The sequence below is a fragment of the Sceloporus occidentalis genome, unplaced genomic scaffold, assembly GCF_023333645.1.
Source record: "Sceloporus occidentalis isolate IW3139 unplaced genomic scaffold, rSceOcc1.0.p SCAF_8, whole genome shotgun sequence".
In the NCBI taxonomy this organism is placed as follows: Eukaryota; Metazoa; Chordata; class Lepidosauria; order Squamata; family Phrynosomatidae; genus Sceloporus; species Sceloporus occidentalis.
Genome location: NW_028316988.1, coordinates 46,387,113 through 46,399,437, shown reverse-complemented (window position 1 = coordinate 46,399,437; position 12,325 = coordinate 46,387,113).

Here is a 12,325-nt window from a genome sequence, read left to right as displayed (position 1 = left end):
GCTGTAAAGGAAAGTAACAAGGGCCATTGAAGTAGTTAGGTAGCAGAAACAGTGGGGCAACTAATGATGAATGGAAAACCAGACCTTAATAACCAGTGGGATGCAGCAGTTGAAAGAGAGGAAAGCAGTGGTATAGCTTTCCACCCGACTCAGCAACCATCTCCACCAAGATCTGGGAACATTCTTATAGGAAACTCCAAAGATTCACTGTCATACAGAATAGATCAGGGGTGGGGAAAGTATCACTTGCAGAATGATGCATCCCCCTTCAATATTTCTCTGTAGTTTTCTTGGCACAAGATTAGTGTTGTTTGCAAGCTGCATACATTTGTCCCACTTTGCTTTCCTTTATTAAAACTTTGAGACTTGTGGCTTGAGGATTCTGTGCTACTAGGATATCTCAACTACAAAACCTGTAACTGCTGCCATTTAAAAAAATCAAGGGTCTATCAATTTAAACTAAGAGTCAAACAGGCTATATTTAATAAGTTGGGGTTTTTTTTGCGGGGGGGGGGGGGGAATCCTCAGAAATGGTCCCTAAAGTTGTGAAAGATGTCACCATGTGCAAATTTTCTCACTGTGTTATCTTGCATTTAGCATGCTTGATTTTGTGAATGGTCAGTGGTAGGTAAACACAGTCTTAATTAGCAAGCCTGATAGCTAAGGCATGCTTCTGTGCAGAAATCCCACTGTTTGGGGAGAAGGGGGTTAGCTTGCAGGGAATATTACTGTATGTATAGTTTGATCGGATGTAGAGAGAATTCTATGTCATTGGCACGCGATTGGCACCACCGCTGGGCACAAAAAGAACAAAATGATGAAGTTTATTAGTGGGATGTTTTACATGAAAGAACAAAGTCCTGCTTTTCAAGCAATAAGATGAAGTTGCTCAAATGTTCTTAGGTTAATAAACTCTCAACGACTTTTCCCTCTGTCCAGATTTTCCTAACCTCTGCCTCAACCAATCCCTTGCAACCAGGAGCAGATGCTGAACAACAGCCTTCCTTTGACTGCAGGGCTTCCTGTTGTCTCTGGCATCCAGGATGATTCAGAATCAAAGACTCTTTCTGAAGTCCCCTCTGGCCAGACCTCTGCCAGAAAAGTCTGAGCTCTGAGGCTCACTTGGATCCTGACCACAGCTTCCTCTTCTGTTCAGCCGTCATCTTTAGATCCTCTTCAAGTAAGGTTTTTTTCCAGAGCTCGGAATGTTAGAAATCCGGAAATTAATTCATTCCCATTCCGCACTATGAATGGAAATTGTTTAATTAGTGGCATTTAATTTGGTGGCGCTATTGCTAGTTAACTTGTTAATGAGGTAGGGCACACCATGGGATTTGCAGAGAAAGGCATGGAGGTTGTCACTGTTAATTCGGGGGGCATCGTTTTTTTATTAGCTCATTTGAAAGGGTTCGTTTTGTCCTTTCCAAGTTATCTTTGAATTGTTTTATTTTTCAGATGGACTACAAAGCCCATAATATGATTGTGGGCTGGGAATGATGGGTCATGGTCAGGCTGAGAAAGACTGCCCTGAAGCATGAGATGCCATCTTACCAATTCTAGTGTGTTGCAAAGTCATTGATGGGTTTCCCCCATCAATAAACAGGGACACGCTGATCATGCTGCAGCTTTGGGTCAGAGGCAGCATTGTTCAATAAGTATCCCCAAACTCACTTTTCTCCAGGTCTAATAGTGGTTTAAGACCTGTGATTAGTATATCCTATAATTCTAGGTGAAATTACTGTACTTAAAACTGTACGTTACTAGCAACAAAACCTTCACTGAATTTACATTTAAATAGAATGAAATTAAATTATTACTTTCATTTGTAGTTTTCTCATCCCTCCTGCTTCTTCCTCAACCCAAATCGCACATTTTCACTCCTTCCTCTTTTCCCTTGGTGCCGCTGATCTGCTTCAACAACCTAGAGCCTCCTTTCCTTTCCACATCTCTGTCAGAAAAAAGAAACAAAACAGCACATGGTCAACATGTAGAGAGATCTTACAGCACCTTTGAGACTAAATGAAAGAAAGAAGTTGGCAGCATGAACTTTTGTAGACTTCAGTCTACTTGCTCAGATGCAGGAAGTAGACTTTAGTCTATGGAGATTATCACACCAGCAAAACAGTGGTGCTAGAATTCTTCTTTAGTCACAGGATAACCATGGGATAATCACAACGTTGTGACATGTGATAATCTTTGTGTTATCATGCAATATTGACATGAGCAACGAGGTATGCTCCTGTCTTTTTTGCCAGTGTGATAGTCTCCTAAAAAAGTTCATGCTGCCAACTACTTTCTTTCAGTGAGTCTCAAAGGTGCTACAAGAATCTCTCTACATACTGATTCTACAGACTAACACGGCCATATCTTTGAATTCTACCACAAGGTCAGTGACTGTCTTCTCTACAGCCTGCAAACAACAAGCCTTTTGCAGCAGCTGGGGCAGTAATAGATCTGTTGAGCTACCTCATGTTTGCCTGCTGGGATGAAATAAGGACATGTTTTATGGGTCAAAATATAGAATGTTTTGCAATTCCTCCCAGAGCCCTGGACCTAAGGTTGAAAGGTAGGGCATGTCTGGGAAAAAGGGAACCCCTGGTTACCCTGCTCTCCATCCATATTCTTAGCTTGCTGGGGTGCCACTATTCATCAGGTACCATCCTTGTCTTCAAGTTGTTTCCAACATCTGTCTGGCCAGGGAAAGGAGGGCAATTGCAGCAGATCCTCCTCCTCCTCCTCCTCCTCCTGAACAAACTCGTTACTGAATCTACATTGAATGAATGAATTAATGAATGAGGAGACATGGTGGGAGCCAGCAGGACAAAAGTGGCACAGGTCAAAAGAGTAGTGCCACAGCACTCACTGCCATCTGCATCACTGCCAACCCTTGCCCCTACGACCCAGACAAAGTGTCCTCTGATGCCAGGCACACTACTACCACTTCCCCAATAGTATCATCGCCTCTGATAGGTGCCACCTGTTACAATACTTACTCCCTACATCCCACCAGTAATGGCACTGATTGAAATGGAAAGAAATGGAAAAGCCCTTGATCTAAATGATTTCCCTACCACTTGTATAGGTCATTTTCAAAGACGTTGGTTTCTAGGCTTTTTCTCTCTGTATCGATATAATTTTTTTAGTCCTTTTATGAAGCTTTTAGTACTGTTATCCATAAAGCAGGCCAAGATCACACTTGCTCTTTGAACTATTGACCAGTCCTCCATTAACAATGGATGTTAAAATAACAATGTTCATTCATCTGGCCCAAGTAGGTGGTTGTAAGCAGGGAGTTGATTATTTAAGGTTACTTACAAATTTGCCCGCTTTCAATGCTCAAAGACTTGACCTTGCTGCCATTATTACATTTGGTGCCAAAAAAGCATTTGACAAAATTAATTAGGAGTTCGTTTTTATGACTTTGAAGGCATTTGGCTTCCCACCAAATTTCTGAAATGGATTCAGATTTTTTAGAAACTTTCCTAAGTCTAGAGTGATTAGAAATGGGACATTTTCCAAGGGTTTTCTTTTTCCCAATCCAGAGAGAGGCACACAAAATGCATGTTCTTTCCTCTCCTGTTTGAGCTACGTCTGGAGCCTTTGACATGTACAATGATAAGATACACCCAGCTCTCAGTTAATACATAGAAAATGTGCATGTGGGTCTATCTGGAATGCTGAGCTCTTTTGTGGATCTCCAGATCTGAATATGGTGCATCCAAGTTGATACATTTAAATAACTGATTTGGAGTCCTTTTTGTTTATATTACGAATTGGCCTGTGGATGTTTCCAGGCAACTTCACTGCAAAGAGCAGGTCTTTTTAAATCATGCTAAGGGCCTTTTGGGCCAAGATCAGCCCAGAGCCACCGGATTGTTGTCTGGTCTGGCCATTCCAAGCCCAGGACCATTAGTCTGTGTCATCTATATAGGTCAATGCCAGACAGTGGGACCACAGACTTTTTAACCGGTGCATTCAGCTATAATGTTTGGGGCATATTGGAACCCAAGAAAGAAATTAGTTCCGGTGGTCTTAGGAACCGAGACACCACAATATTATGGTTGGGGGGTCACCACAACATGAGGAACTCTATTAAAGGGTCACGGCATTAGGAAGGTTGAGAACTACCGATCTAAATGTAGACAATGCAATACAGATACAGCTCTTTCAAGTATGTGATGTGAGTACGTCCACTAATTTCTCATTTGTAGCATTTAATTTAACTTAACTTTAGAAAAACGTATGATATCTGTAGATGCCAATGTACATTTAAACTATGTATCTGTAACATGGAACTTCCCTGATGAGCAGTATGGTGGAATCCTGTGTTCTTACAACAGCTTAGACTTAGGACTATATTCAACTGCTATCACAATACAGTATACCTATTAAAGCAGGGGTAGGCAACCTTTTTGAGCCGGGGGCCGGGTTGCTGTCCCTCAGACAACTGGGGGGCCGAAGCCAAAAAATAAATAATTAAATAATTTTTAAAAAATCAAATAAATAAATAACCCGGGACAAATGTAGGACAAAATTTTCAAATGGAGGACACTTTTTATATAAAAATGGAGGACACGCAAAAAAATTTGCTGATTTTTTAAAAAATGTTAAGATAAATGCATGTTTCTGAGGCTTCTATAGACAATTTCCCCACCATGCCCCTCGTGTGAGAGGCCAAAGGCCCCGGCGGCAATCGGCGGCAGGACCGGGCTGGGGCCGGTCCCAAGGCCTCGCCGGGCCGCATCTGGCCCGCGGGCCGCAGGTTGCCTACCCCTGTATTAAAGCAATGAGAGCCAATGTGGTGTAGTGGTTTGGGAGTTGGATGGAGATTTCAGAAGACCATGGTTCAAATCCCTGGTTTGGTGTAGAAACACACTGGGTGACCATGGATAAATCACACTCATCCTCAGAGGAAGGCAATAGACAAAGCTTGCCATAAAAACCCTGTGATATCTTTGCCTTAGGGCTGACAGATGTTGGAAACAACCTGAATACAGACAACAAAAATTAAAACAATGGGATTTACTCAAGTGCTGACTTACCTTACCTTTGAGAAATATCTTTAATAGGTATATTCTACCTGGGACTAGAAACTGGATTTAAGGCTCTTGCTCAAAAAGACAAATATTGACCGTCAACAGATCCTATTGCCTTAGCCATGCACAAAATCTAAAACAAAATATGGATTTATGATCAATATATCTTAATGTATACTCCTAGCCTACAGTCACTTCTTTTTCTCTTACCCCCTTTGCTCACTTTCCACCTTCTTTTTGCATTCGTATTTTAAAGATCCAATAAAAATTATTTTAAAAATAACGTTAAAGGTGTACTTCAGTGAAATACTGGGTCGGATCACAGGATATCAAAAGAAGAATGGAGCTCAACAAGGCATGCATTTATCCTCTCCTAGATTTCCATTGCCATTTTCCAACTGAGGGTTGACGTAACCATGGCTATTGAGAGGCTCAATACGCAATGGGAATGATTTTTGTTGTTTGCATTCAAGTCATTTCTGAGTTATGGTGACCTTAAGGCAAATCTATCATCAGGTTTTCTTGGAAAGATATGTTCAGGGGGGCGGGGGGGGGTGTTACCTTTTCCTTCCTCTGAGGTTGAGAGCGTGTGACTCAACACTCAAACCAATGCACCAAACCAGTTCCCTTGGATAGTCCCACCTTGAAAAAAATCTTGGTTAGTCTGCATGGCTGACATCCAGTACAAAGTAATGTTACATACTTGGAACTATAACTCCCAGAATCCCAAATACCATTGGCTGGGGGATTCTGGAAGATGTGATCCAACAGGTAACATTTCCAAGGTCTGCCTAATCCTCCATAGATGCAAATTGAAAGCAGTCACACTCCCTTTCTGTGTAATCTATTTATTGTGACTTAAAAAAAGAGAAGAAAGAAAGTCCCACAAAAACAACCCAACCATAAACCCTCCTCGCTTGTCATGAACAATCTCTGAACCTCACAGGTTATTTTAATGGCTGTTACTCTTCTAAGAACATCACCATCTGTTCTGGCCTCTGTGTACAAATGCTAATAGAGCACAATGCACAGCTGAACCATAAAAAAAAATCCTACAACCATACATAATTTAAATGCCTACGTACACAAAGTTCCTTTTTTATTTTGATATGCATCTGTTACTTTCTCCTCCCACACTTTATATCCCACAACATAGTTTCTCAGATGTGGCCACCAGCCAATGTTGACTTGGCCACCAAGGTACAGAGGTAGAAACAGGAAGACGAGAACCTAAGGGACAGAATGCAACACCAGCAAAAAGGAGCAGAATAACCCTTGGGGCAATAAACCTGCAATCCTATGCACATTTTCCTGGGATTAAATTCCACTGGACATGCTGAAACCTATTTCTGAATAAGCATGCATAGGATTGCTTTGGAAGGTGGGAGACTTAGTATAGCCTGGGCCTCACTGAATACAATGGCATTTTACATTCAGATCAATATGCACTGGCTTGAGCTTCCCATCTCATTGACATCAATGGCATTTGAGTAACATTACTTTGCACTGGATGCCAAGCATGCAGACTAAGCAAGTTTATTTGGAAGTAAGGTTTGAGTGTTGGACTATGACTCCAGAGACCAAGGTTCGATTCCCAACTTGGTCATGAAACCCACTGACTGACCTCGGGCGAGTCACATCCTCTCAGCTTCAGAGGTTTGCAATGGCAAACCTCCTCTGAACAAATCTTGACAAGTTTCACCATCAGTTGGAAATGACTTGAAGGCACACAACAACCATAACAACAACAATAGACACACCCCAGGTTGCTTCACACTCTCCACCACTCTGCAAAGGGATTTTCAACCACAACAACATCCATTGCATTCAGTGATATTTACTCAGACCAATGGGCATAAGACTTGGGCTTCCTTCAGAGGTGTTTCTAATGCAGAGGTGGGAAACCTTAGGATCTCCAGATGTTTTGGTTGAGAAACCCCAATGAGATAGGTAGAATGTGGGATGTTGGCTCCATCCTACAGAATCCTAGGGTTAATAGTTTATGCATTATCACCATTTTCTGGTAGAAGAGGCTAAAGACTTTGCATCACTACAGATCCCAGGATTCCATAGGATGGAGCTACATCAGTTAAAGTGGTGGCAAATGGCATTATTTCTATGGTGTAGATGCACCCTGAGACTTATTCTCAGGGTGCATCTACACAGCATGAACATGCCTCTAGTTGAAGGAACCCTTCTCCTATACCAAGTTGCCCACTTAATAAGACTATCAGTCAATACCTTGCTCCAATTACTATCTGCATTTGAGGTGTGTGAGAATTTCATTCAGTTCATTTCCCCTTGTGAACATTGTGTTGTTGTTTTTCATTAGAACAATCTTTCATTCATCTGTAATTGCATTCTGATTTCAGAGATCAATCGATGTCAACAAAATTTAATATGATTGGTAAACTGAGCAATCCTGCATGTATACAGCTGATGTCCAGACAGTCTGTGAAAGATCCTATGTCCCTATCAGGATATAACCGAATCTTTTCTTTTACTTTCTTTCACTCTCATCACTATTATAGGCCTGTCTGGTGAGGACAGAGCAGAGGGCATTCTTGGTGGTTGCTCTCAGACTGTGGCATCCTCTTCCATGGGAGGCTAGGCTGCCCTCCTCCTTTTGCCATCAAGCAAAAACAGTTTTATTTAAACAAGCATTTGATGGTTAGGTAGTTCCAGGGAGTTTTTTGGTTGTGTGTGTGCTGTAGTTTTTTCTCCTTTAATGTTATTTTATTTTAAGATTTTACACCTTTTAAAATTACTGGCATTTCAATGCAACATCTTGCTTAATTGTTTTGCAGCTTTTTTATCATCTGCTGTTGGGTTTGGTCTTATTTTAGCTTTGTTATCAGACACTTTGGACCCCATGTTGGGAGAAATCAATAAAATAATAAATACAAATATATTTGAATTTATAGAAGTAAAATGAAATGGCTTGGGGATCCAAGAGTCAGTATCTGCTAGAATTCATCTCCTCCCACACTGCCATCTTCTTTTCCTTTTCTGTCTTGTCTTAATTAGATTGTAAGCCTGAGGATAGGAAAGGAGAGGATGTTGTCTGATCTTTCACTTGTAAGGTGTCATGTACAGTGATGGTTGGTGTTGTGTGCCTTCAAGTCATTTCCAACTTATGGCAACCCTAAGGCAAACCTATCAGGGGTTTTCTTGGCTGAGGATGAGAGAGCATGAGTTGCCCAAGGTTACTCAGTGGGTTTATGTGGCTGAGCCAGGATTTGAACCCTGGTCTCCAGAGTCCTAGCCAAGACTCAAACCACCATGCCACACTGGCTCTCTTGTATAGTACTCCCAGGCAAACGGATATAGAATTTGAGCCTTAGGTTTCTGTAATGACTCTGAACTCTGTATTCATATCCACAGAATTATTGTGTGAGGTGTCTGTATAGTGATTTTATGCCATAGATTTGCTGCCCTGGCCTTTCGCTTTAAAAAAATCTTACATTGTTGCTTTCTCTTTCATAGGATGCCACTGCTGCTGGTTTTACTTCCGCTAAGCTTACCGAAGAGGCAAAATGAATCAGCAAATCCTGAACACTTGGCTTCCTAGAAGCATTATTACCATATTTCCCCTCTCTCCAATGGTCTTTTTGCCTGGCCATTTCCCGTGAACAATCACTCTGAAATTGGTAGTTAGGTCAGTTATGAGATTTCGCTCTGCGGCAGGAAGGCCAACATCTGCCTTGCATATTTCCAGTTTCCGACATAATCACGCAGCATAGCTTCCTATTGTTCCAGGAGTTGCTCAGGCATATAATAGAGTTCCAACGAGTTCAAATCTCCTGCGCTAAAGATGGCTTTAGCGAGTTGCTTCCCTGCCATATTGTGGATTAGTCTTTTCCTTTCAGAAGATTTTGTTTTTCCAAAACAGGGATGGTGAGGGAAAGAAATGAATGGCGAATGATCTGGTTTAAACTCCTGTTCTGCCTGCTCTTTGCTTGCAGCATATTATGATCAACATGAACAAAGGCTGCATCCTTTCTCCAATGGGATGCAGCACAAAGCCACCTGGGAACCCAGAGGCCTTTATAGGCAGAATTTCAGAAAAGGGTGGACATGTTTGGTGCTACAGCCCAAGTAATGTGCCGTATTCAGGCATTCACTTGAACTTTGCATTGCCAGGTCAAGGCTATCCCAAGCCCTACGATTTCAGGGATAAAACCTAAGACCAAGAGAGGGATTGAGACAGCAAGGACGCTGGATCATTTGTTCAAAGCATGCCATGGATAATCCAGCCTCGCAAATGGGAGAATCTAGCTCAGTCTCTGACATGTGTGTTCATTAGGACATGTATACACAGACTCCAGAGAGGTATTATTCCTTATCTCCCAAGCAGGGCAGTCCTACTTCTATGCAGTGTGAGGCAACCTCTTAAGAAAGCAGATATTGGCCAGCATCCTATTAGTGATATATAGAAACACAAGCCCTGTGTATATCCTTTTCAGTCATTGCAGATGTAGGTGTTATCTTTCTCCTTCACAATGACCAAAGCCTTCCCTAGGAGTCGCCATTTAGCTGCTGGTGGAGAATGAAGGGATCCTCAAAGTGCCTGGCTATGTCCCCATAACTAGACACAGACCAGTGATATGAATAGAGTCATATAATCATAGAAGAGTTAGAAGAGGCCACAAGGACCAACCCCCCGCCATGCAGGAATTAACCACTGAGATCTGCTGGGCTTTGTGTGCTGGAGGACTCTGATGGATAATGTAATTATTATGTGACTGGCTCTGGAGGACCTTAGTGGATCTCAGTAGATGATGCCACTGTTTTGCACCTGGCTGCAAGGACACTATTCTGACTCCCGCACCCACTGAATGCCTATGTGGAGAGGATAGAAGTGGATATATGGTGGATCCGGAAAAGTGTGGATTGGATAAGCATAGCATAGATAATAATTCTGTAGAATTTTACACTATGATCCGCATCACTTAGCCATTCCTGTCTCTTGGAGGACAGAGCTACACTAATCATACCTGCTGTCCCAGAGTGTTTTGGAGGGCTCTGTTGTCTCACTGTCAGTGTTGAACTAAGGTTTAAGCACCAATCCACTTGCCTTCTGAATGGGAGGAGGGAGCCACTGTGTCTTTTACCTTGCAAAATGCCTTCTGCCATCCCTGCTCCCCATGTATCTAATTAAAAGAGAAGTCTGCATTTTCAGTCATTCCACCGAGGCACAGGATTGTAATCACAGCATCCCAATTCAATTTTAGAAACTTCTCTTGTTCCCACTAGTTTTATGCTGCCCAAAGGGACAATGTATCTGTATGAGTTTTTCAAAATGGCCTCACCCCTCCCCTCCCATTTCACTTGTAAATCTTCTCCTTCCTATCCTTTGCTCTTTCTTGATGTTGTTAATGTAAAATCGTAATGAACTACTAGTAGAGAAAAAGACTTTTAAAAGCTCCAATTGTACTTTGCTGTTGTTGTGTGCCTTCAAGTCGTTCCTGACTTATGGTGACTCTAAGCAAACCTATCTTGGGGTTTTCTTGGCAGGATTGCAGAGCAGGTTTGGCATCGCCTTCCCCTGAGGCTGAGAGCATGTGCCTTATCCAAGGTCAGCCAGTGGGTTTCTATGGCAGAGCTGGGAATCGAACTCAGGTCTCCAGAGTCGCAGTCCAACACTCAAACTACTATGCCACTCTGGCTACATTATTTTTAAGTAGCTTTTTTAAACTACTCTTTCTCTGTATCACTGTTATTTCTACAGTACTATTTGCTTTGAAATGGGAATATTGTTGTTTCCACTATTTGCTTTAATCTGTAGTGAGTTGTTTTCTATGCAGATGACTAGACAGATAGAATTGATAGACAGTGAGCAAACTGATAAACAGATAACATAAATTTTAAAATAATTGGAACCGCAAACTAAAGACCGGTTGCCTTGCTTCTTGGTCCTCCTTTTCAAGTCCAGGAAAGAGGAATGTAACCCTTTCCTACAGGTAAAGGAGGGGCACAGATTGTTTTTTTACATCCCGCAGCACATATGTTTCAGTTCCACTCTGCACTTTGGGAACTCAGGCCAAAAATAACCAGGTCTGTCAAGCAGATGTCCTTTGAATCTCTTTGCAGCTCTTCCTCTGCGAGAGAATGCTTAGGAATGAACTAGCCAATGGCAAAACCAGACTTCAGACCCCGTTAGACCATCCTCAGCAATTTTGTTTTGTCATGACCTCTAAATCATATCCAGAAGACTGTACTTTGGTCTGGAAAAATTCACTTTTCTGCGCAAATTATGCAAGCTCCAGTTCAAAAATCAAAATGATTCCTTTCTTCGTTCGGATAAAGGATGGCTGATCTCCTAGAAGGGGAGATGTATCATAAAGGTTTACATAGGTGGAACTACAACACATCTCCATTCCCTCAGCCCCGCCAACTTCATCTTTTCCCACTACACAATACACAACATGGATATTTTACAATCTGGTGGGAAATGGAAGAACAGAACATCATGAAGGCTGCTCCTAGGCTATGGAGATCTCACCCAAGAGAGGCTTACTTGTCTCTCTCTCTCTGCCCTCTTTTCACTAGCAGACCAAGATTTATTATTGACACAGGCTTTAAGCTTTGGACTGGTTGAGGCAGAAGGATGCTTAATGGAAACCCTATCTCTTTTACTGTGTTTTCAATTCAAAGACATAGATAGCCCTGTTAGTTTGGAAAATCAGTATGCAAAGGGATCTTGTAGCACCTTTGAGACGAACTGAAAGAAAAGTTGGCTTCATGAGCTTTCATAGACTTGAGCCTACTTCCTAAACATGAATGTCAGGAAGTAGACTCAAGTCTACAAAAGCTCATGCTACCAATTTCTTTCTTTCAGTTAGTCTCAAAGGTGCTGCAGGATCCCTTTGCATATGTTTTCAATGCATTGTTTAGTCAATGTTTAGATTGGACTGATTGCCTATTTTTAAAAAAACTTTGTACTATCTATTGTTATAGTTATTCTGGGGGGAAAACTTATCCTGTAAGCTGCTTTGGACCTCATATTGGGAGATCAGTGGGCTATAAATAAAATAAGTAACTGATATTTAGTAGAATTACTAAAGAATTAAGGTGCCAGCTATTTTCAGTTAACTTTGGCTTTGAATCAGTGGCCTGCTCAGCAATGAAAATTGTAGCTTCTTGATATTTGAATGGCTAAAGGATTGTTCTAAAAGTCATTAGCTGTAAAATATATGCAGGACATCGCTGAAACTTTTCAAATGTAACGCAGCCAGGATGAGAAACTTGGTCTCTGCCCTCTGAGAGTTAGACTACCTGCATTAGTG